Consider the following 7,395-nt stretch of genomic DNA (forward strand, 5'->3'; position numbering starts at 1 on the left):
TGAACTTAGTTGGGGGGGATATTCATTTTCAAAAAAATTAAATCTCATGTAAACTTTAAAAACTATTGTCTTATATAATGTTTGTCGACCTGTTCTTTTGTGATTGTGTCATTAAGGAAGTTAAGGACATTAAAGTTGAAGCTTAACTTTTAATGATAATTGGCAATGTGTTTGGGGTGACAGACTTGTACATGAGTGAAAATTATGAGATTAAATGTAAGGAAGGATATCATGAGATTGTGTGCATTAAAGACCTTTATGAAGCGCAAAGTGACAATATGTCATTTTCTCTGTCTAGAGCCATAATAGTGCAAATTCTATTAACCCACCATTGTTGAACTTTGAAAAATGCCACGATCTTGTCAAAATTTTGCTACAAGAAACAATGAGTGGAGGTCTTTGGAAGTATGAATCAATTAATCATAGAGTTTGTTGGGTGATGTAGCCAGTTGCAAAATATTCCAGAGAAGGGGATGGTTAGGTTACTGCCTCAGTCTTAAGGGATTTGATGAGGAGGTTACCCTTCAATTTTTGAGCACATTGCAGGATGGTTTTGCAATGGTTAAGGGCCTCATAATTGAATTTACAAAAAAAGTGGTAGCCGAAGTCACTGGGTTACCCTAGGAAGGAGAAAATTGGGCAAAAGATTTTGACCTACAAATGGCTAGGGAATAGTTTAGTGTGCATTCTAACCCTCCATTAGATATTGACAAAAAATAGGGTACCTCCAAACTATCATTGTCATTAGAGTTTATTCAGCTAGCAACATTCATCATTGAATACTTCACTTGTGAAGGTCATTACAAATACCTGCATGCCCTACATATTCAGATTCTGGCTCGTCTGCAACATAATTATTGACAAGTAAATCTTCCCAATTTCCTATTTAACATTATCAAGAAGAAAGATTCTTTAGTACAATCAGGGAAGGATCAATCTATTTCCCATATTTCTTGATAAAATTAGTTGTGGAAAGAGAATTGAACAAGCAATCAATTGGGAGATGGGAAGAGTTTTTGCAGTTAAAAGAAATAGAGCCTAGGTTGGTCAGCCCTAGAGGCCAAGGGGTTGGACAATGGGAAAAGACATCTACTAGTTTTTGTAAAGTCATTCCCAAGATTGAAATTTTTCCTAAAGCCTCTCCCTCTAGTTCTAAACTAGCTAAGAAGAGAATTTATAAAGTTGATGCCTCTATCTCTAGCAAAAAGAAAATCAAAAATAGGGAAACTGCCAATGCCCCCAAGACACCATCATCTGTTAAGACTAGGTCTACTATTAAGGAAGGCAAAAGTAAAGCCATGTAACCTAAGGAAGAAAAATTAGAACAACGACCTGATGATAAAAGTAATGACAATGAAACCCTGCACTCGCTAGAAGAGAAAGTTTCAGGAAAACCTCCTGAAGTACCTATTGCCGAAATGTCTGCAAGCAAGAGGAAATGAAAGAATCCTCCATGCCTATCTACACCCCTTATGAGGAAAAGTGCAAGGCTTTCTAAGGGAAACAAGGTTATTGAAGCCTCTATTCTAGTGGTTAACTTAGAATCTTCTAAGGTTGAGAAGGAGTCCTCTTTAGAGGAAAAATTGCAACAAAACATAGCTGTCGATAATGAATACAATAACTAGAGTCCACAACTTGAAGTTGACCTTAGTGTTAACTATGTGATTTTTGATAGTGATAAGGAGTCAGATGAACCTGAAGCATTTGAAGAATTTGAAGAAATCCCTGTTATGCAAGATATTGGCCAGAATCCAAAAGACCTTCCTTCTGAGGACTATCTAGAATTCAGGCAAGAAATTGTTGAGGAAGTAATGGAAAAGCTCAATCAGGATGGGTTAGATACATTAGCCATAGTAGCAGCTGAATCCAGTAAGGAAGAGAATGTGGTGACAACAGTTTTCATAAGAGAAGGAGAATGCTCCACTCCACAAAGTGTCAACAAAACTCCCCATTTGACATCTAAATGGATATACAGTTTTAACCAGGAACTATTGCCACCACCCAATTTGCCCACACCTTTGTTTGCAAGAATCAATTTGTTTCAACAATTGTTATGGGAAAGAGCTCAATGAAAGCTGGAAAAAGAAAATTTGAAACATGTTATTAATGAACAGAGCTATCAGTTGAAATAGAGCTCGGACTAGAATGAGGTTTTGAAAAGGAGGATTGAACAAGTTACAGGATTAATTCCTAAATCAATGTAATGCAAATCACCATCACTAGTGTATGCATTGTTTCTTAAAGAGTAGTTTGTGAATTTTAAGTTGATTATAATTGTGGAAGAACTTAATCCCTCTATTGAAACTCCACATGAGTTTTATGATGTATTCTAATATGTTCCAATGCCTTTAAATAATTTATTGTGTGAATTGTATCTCCATAATTTAGCAGTTCCTTATGACACAGAATGGAACTCATTCTTGTATATAGGGGATGTGTAGTTGAGAGCATTGATGTCTTGGATGCAAAATGAGATAAGTAGGGATCATCAAGTTGCATCTTATAGGAATAGTGAAATGACAACACCTCTGCTCATGAGACTAGAAGTTCAACACTCTAGACAGACATTTCTAGATTGGGTTTCTATTTTAGGCAACCCTGCTAGAGTAGGTAAAGTATGCTCAGACAAAGAACAAGCCTTTGCAGATTGGGAACAACACTCCTCTCGAGATGTTGAGACTGCTATTGTTGCTTCAAGACAAAGGTGGGTACAAATGCCACATGACCTAAAGATAAGAGAACCCCACTCTCCTCAAAATTTAACTCTTGCTACTATTAGGATTCCATGGTATATTGATTTGGGAAGGAATTGGTGCAAATATTGGCTTCCATTAAAGTATCATCCCCCTATCCTCCTGCAACCACTATTAGTTGTAAATGACAATGCAGAGGATTATGATATGACAATAGAAGTTCGGCAATGCAGAAGGCTCAAAGCAAATTATGGGTACTTTTACTATGTTAAGAATGAGCCAAGTGAGTGGACATCTAGTGATTGGAGAGTTTGGGCTAGAATTAGAAACTTTACGATTGTCGAGGACCAATAATAGCTCAACTGTAGGGAATGATGGTCGTCTAAAAGGCCATTGTTTTAAGATCTTTTTTTCTTGTTTTTAATTAGTTATCTTGCATAAACAATCATGACTTTATCGTTTTAAGCAAATGAACTTATGTCTTCATGTATATGTTCTGTATATGATGAGACATTAAGTAGAAGTATGAATAGTTCAAAAATGCTATAATTTTTTAATATCTGGACAAAAATGGTATAATGAAGTAATGTTGCATGTTGATAAATGTTTCCTCATTTATGCTATGTCTTGGGTAGTTTTCCTGCTATAGCCATGGGATTTGCAAGAGTGGTAATTTGAACTTAAACCTTTTATAATATTTATGATAAAAATAAATATATGTATGTGGAAGTGGCATGCGTATTGAATGCTTTTTAGGTACTTGTTGTGGATATTCAAGAGTTAACACCTTAGCATTAAAGTCAGAGCCAACCGAATTATTGAATCATCATGAGGGGAGCAAGTCATTATATGCTTTTTGTTGGAACAATGCACAAATGTAGCTTCCATAACCTAATATATTCCTAGAGGATTTATTCATGGTTAATGGCATTTTGGTTTCAAACTTTATGAGTCTATAATTGATCCTCATTAATGGAGTGATCATAGAGTTAGGAAGTAGTTATAGTTTCTTTTAAATAACATCTGCTATAACTTCAAGAGTAGTTTTTGAAAAAGAATGAAGTCAGGTTTAATTTCATAGCAGACGAGTGTGATACAATTTTTACTCAAGTGTAATTCCTTCACCATGAATGAATAGAATAAGCAGTTCAAGTCTATTTCCCTTGTCTTGATTGTATTTTCTATTCACTCATCCAAGGGGGCCCACTTGATGAGTGAACTATCCTATTAGAATAGATTTCATTTTCTTGTTCATTTCCTTGTAAGATAGAATTGTGTTGCTTATGCAGCCATTGATAACAGAATCAATGAATTGTTCCTACAACATAGGTGAATAGATAGGTTTACTGTTGCAACATTACTTTCAAGCTGTAAGTTAACTTATTGATTCAGTTTCTAGCATAGATTTGCTTCAACATTTCCTTTGTATTAGTTGTAATGACTTGAAGTAGAATTAGAGCATATACTTTACAGTCATCCTCTCTTGTTTGCACTCCTAGGTTGACAAATTTAAATGAAGCTAGTGTACTATTTTAAGTAAACACATGATGTGGTCTGACCATGAAATCACTATGAAAGGATGTCCAATCCTTTGTTATTAATGTAATCAGCTAACCAGACACATATTAAGGATCTTCTGTATGCAAATAACTCACCTCTTCAAAAACTATGCAGCCATGGCAATCCTGTAGGTTCTTTTCCTCAATGTTTGATGAACCACAACTCACTCTGTCCTCCATTTGCATTTGTAGTTGTTTCATTCCAGCATTAACATCTCTATAATTCTTAGATGTGCCTCTTCACATGACTATTTGACATTGCCTACTCAGCTGAAACTAAAGTTTATGTGAAAATAATTGTAGATTATATGATATAAGAACTATAGCCTTATCCATGTTTTTCCTCCTACAATGACTCTCCTATGTAAACTATGAACCTTGAGACTTCAAAAACTAAATTTTTGAAATTTGTAATATCTAACATTTTGTTGCACTTGTCATTGTGTTGTTTTAGTACTCTAAATGAAAGTTATGGATGGCCTTGGGTACATTCCAAAGGGCATTAAGATGAATATTATATTCTTGTTGTATAGCAATGATTTATTCTTCTCTGTAGTGTATTTATCCTAAGAAATTTGGTGGTATTGTTTGCATTTTCAGGCCATAATATAGTTAAACCATATATGTCCTAGTTAATTAATATTCTTATTTCTTATTGGTGGTTCTCGTGGTCCAAGTATTTAATATTTTACATAGGTTATGGACATGTTAGGACCGAGCCTTTGGGGTGTATAGAATTCATCTAGGCAAGCGTAGGCTATTTCTTGTTTTGTTTAACCTATCAATCTATGCATATGACTGAGAGTTTGTTTATCAATGAAATAAGCACTTGACAACTTGAGGAAAATATATTTGAATAGGATTTCTAATTAGATGGTTGCATGCATTGCTATGGAGACAATATCAATGCTTGAGAAACTTCATTCTAGAGAGTATACCTACTTTTGGAGTAGTTTGTTACATTGATTTTTTTTTTGTGCATTATTCAATTGAGTTCCACAGCATTGGTTTTAGTTTTGTTCACAGGGATATGAAGACTCAAAATTTCTTACTTGGACAACCTAGAACTTATGATGAGAAAAAGCTCTATCTTGTAGATCTTGGATTGGGTGAGATATTTCTATTCTATTTTCTTGCCGAGTTGTCTAATATTATTCTAAAATTAAATGTCATCATCCTCACTATGATCCAATTGAAGTACTCGATGAATTTATTGTCAAGATCTACCTTTGTCAACTACTTTCTCAACCAAGGCTTTTGTGTTTATCCACTATCGCTCTTTTTCCATATTTCATTTATAAAACCCATACAAGTCAACCATTGTGCTATGAACTCTAATTCATTTTCTCTTTTGTGGAGCCTCAAAGTGGAAGGATTCATCATGTGGTCTACATGTTGGTTATGATCAACATCTAGATGTCTTTAGGTTATTGTCATTTCATTACAATTTTTTTGTCTTTATTGTATTGTTTATATTGATTAAGTTTCCCATCAAGTTAGGTTCTATTGTTTTAGGTACTTAGTATATTTCTTCAATGGGATGCTTCTAAAATGGACTAAGTTGTTGTGTCTTAATATGACATCAAAATAAATTGGAAGATGATTTTCTCAATTAATGTTTGTTATCTATCTCTTCAGAGCTACTATAAGATATGCAAGTGTACATGTACATTTGGGGAAAATAGGAAGTAGAAGAAATGATCTTGAGTCATTGGCATATACTTTGATATTCTTTCTCTGTGGCAGATTGCCTTGGCAAGACTACCAAGTATGTATAATACATTATAATCATGTACTTGTTTGTTGCTTTATGGGGCTTTCTTTAAGAATTTTCTATTTTTCATGATTCCAATGCATCCTTATAATTTTCTTACAGGGTGATAACAAGGGATTTCTTGTTTGTAAAAAGAAGATAGCAACTTCTCGAAATGCTTTGTTGCCTCCATCCAATTCCTTTGTAACAATTTCTTGAGGTTGTGACAAATATGAAGTTTGATGAAGAGCCAAATTATCTTAAGCCTTTTTCTCTTTTTGAAGGCATTCTTGGTCCAAATGTATCTCACATATCTATCAATACAAATTTGGCAAGCATAAGGTGATCTATTAAGTTATTAATTTCATATCATTTCACACTAAATTATAATGCACATTAATCTTGTACAATTGTTTTTAAAAAATAGTGAATAATTTTCACAACAAATAGGCGGCAACATTCCAATTTGTCTCCCAAATGTTACATTACTAGTATCCAAAGTTAAAACAAAGACATAAAGCATAGGAACTAGACGTTATGTGTCCTTATTAGAGTATAGCCTATGTTTTACCTTCTTCCTCCTTTTATGTTTCTTGTTCGTCCATCATTCCTAATATTTTAACTATGTGAGTTACTATTTTTCCAATATATCCTTCACAATTTTTCCTATTTTTTTGGTAATACTCCTATTATATTATGGATTGCCTCCAATTCTAAATGGACTTCTCTATTGTTTTTTTCTAAATTTGGATTTTCCATGTCTCTTTCTTCTTTATTGTTTGTCTCATTCCCTTCTTCATTCTTGTTAATTTCTAGTTATTGAATTTAACCTTATTTGATATATTTCGTTCCCCTTTCTTTTATTTCCCCAATTTCCTTATCGATCTTCTTCTCTCCTTATATTATTCTCCAATTCTCCTTTTATTTTGTCTCCTTCTCAATTTCCTCATCGAGTAAGATTATGTCATTGATTTCTCACACTAATTCCATAAAGGAACCACTTTATTATTTCTCCATAATTTCTCCTTCCTTTAAGAAGTTGGTTTTATTTATTTTTCTTGGTCCTTTCTCGTTAATTATCAACCCATTCCTATATTCTTTGTCAATAATAGATAATGCTCTTCTGACTCATTCTTGGAACGCGTTTGACTTAACTAGTAACTAGTTAAGTTTCTCTTTAGTCTCTACAACTTTCTCTTTAGTTCAATGCACAAATTCATTCTATTCATTTTCCTCTTATCCCATTTGAGGGCTTTCCAAGATAAACCCTCCTAATATCATTGTTGGCTTTAATTATGTATCCTTCCTCTTGTGACTACCACCTATTGTCCTTTTAACTCAATTTAGGACTGCTTTTTATTAGATTACAATAGATAGGGACATTTATTAA

The sequence above is a fragment of the Cupressus sempervirens genome, chromosome 3 (assembly GCF_028749045.1).
Source record: "Cupressus sempervirens isolate cs-2001-9-10 chromosome 3, ASM2874904v1, whole genome shotgun sequence".
In the NCBI taxonomy this organism is placed as follows: Eukaryota; Viridiplantae; Streptophyta; class Pinopsida; order Cupressales; family Cupressaceae; genus Cupressus; species Cupressus sempervirens.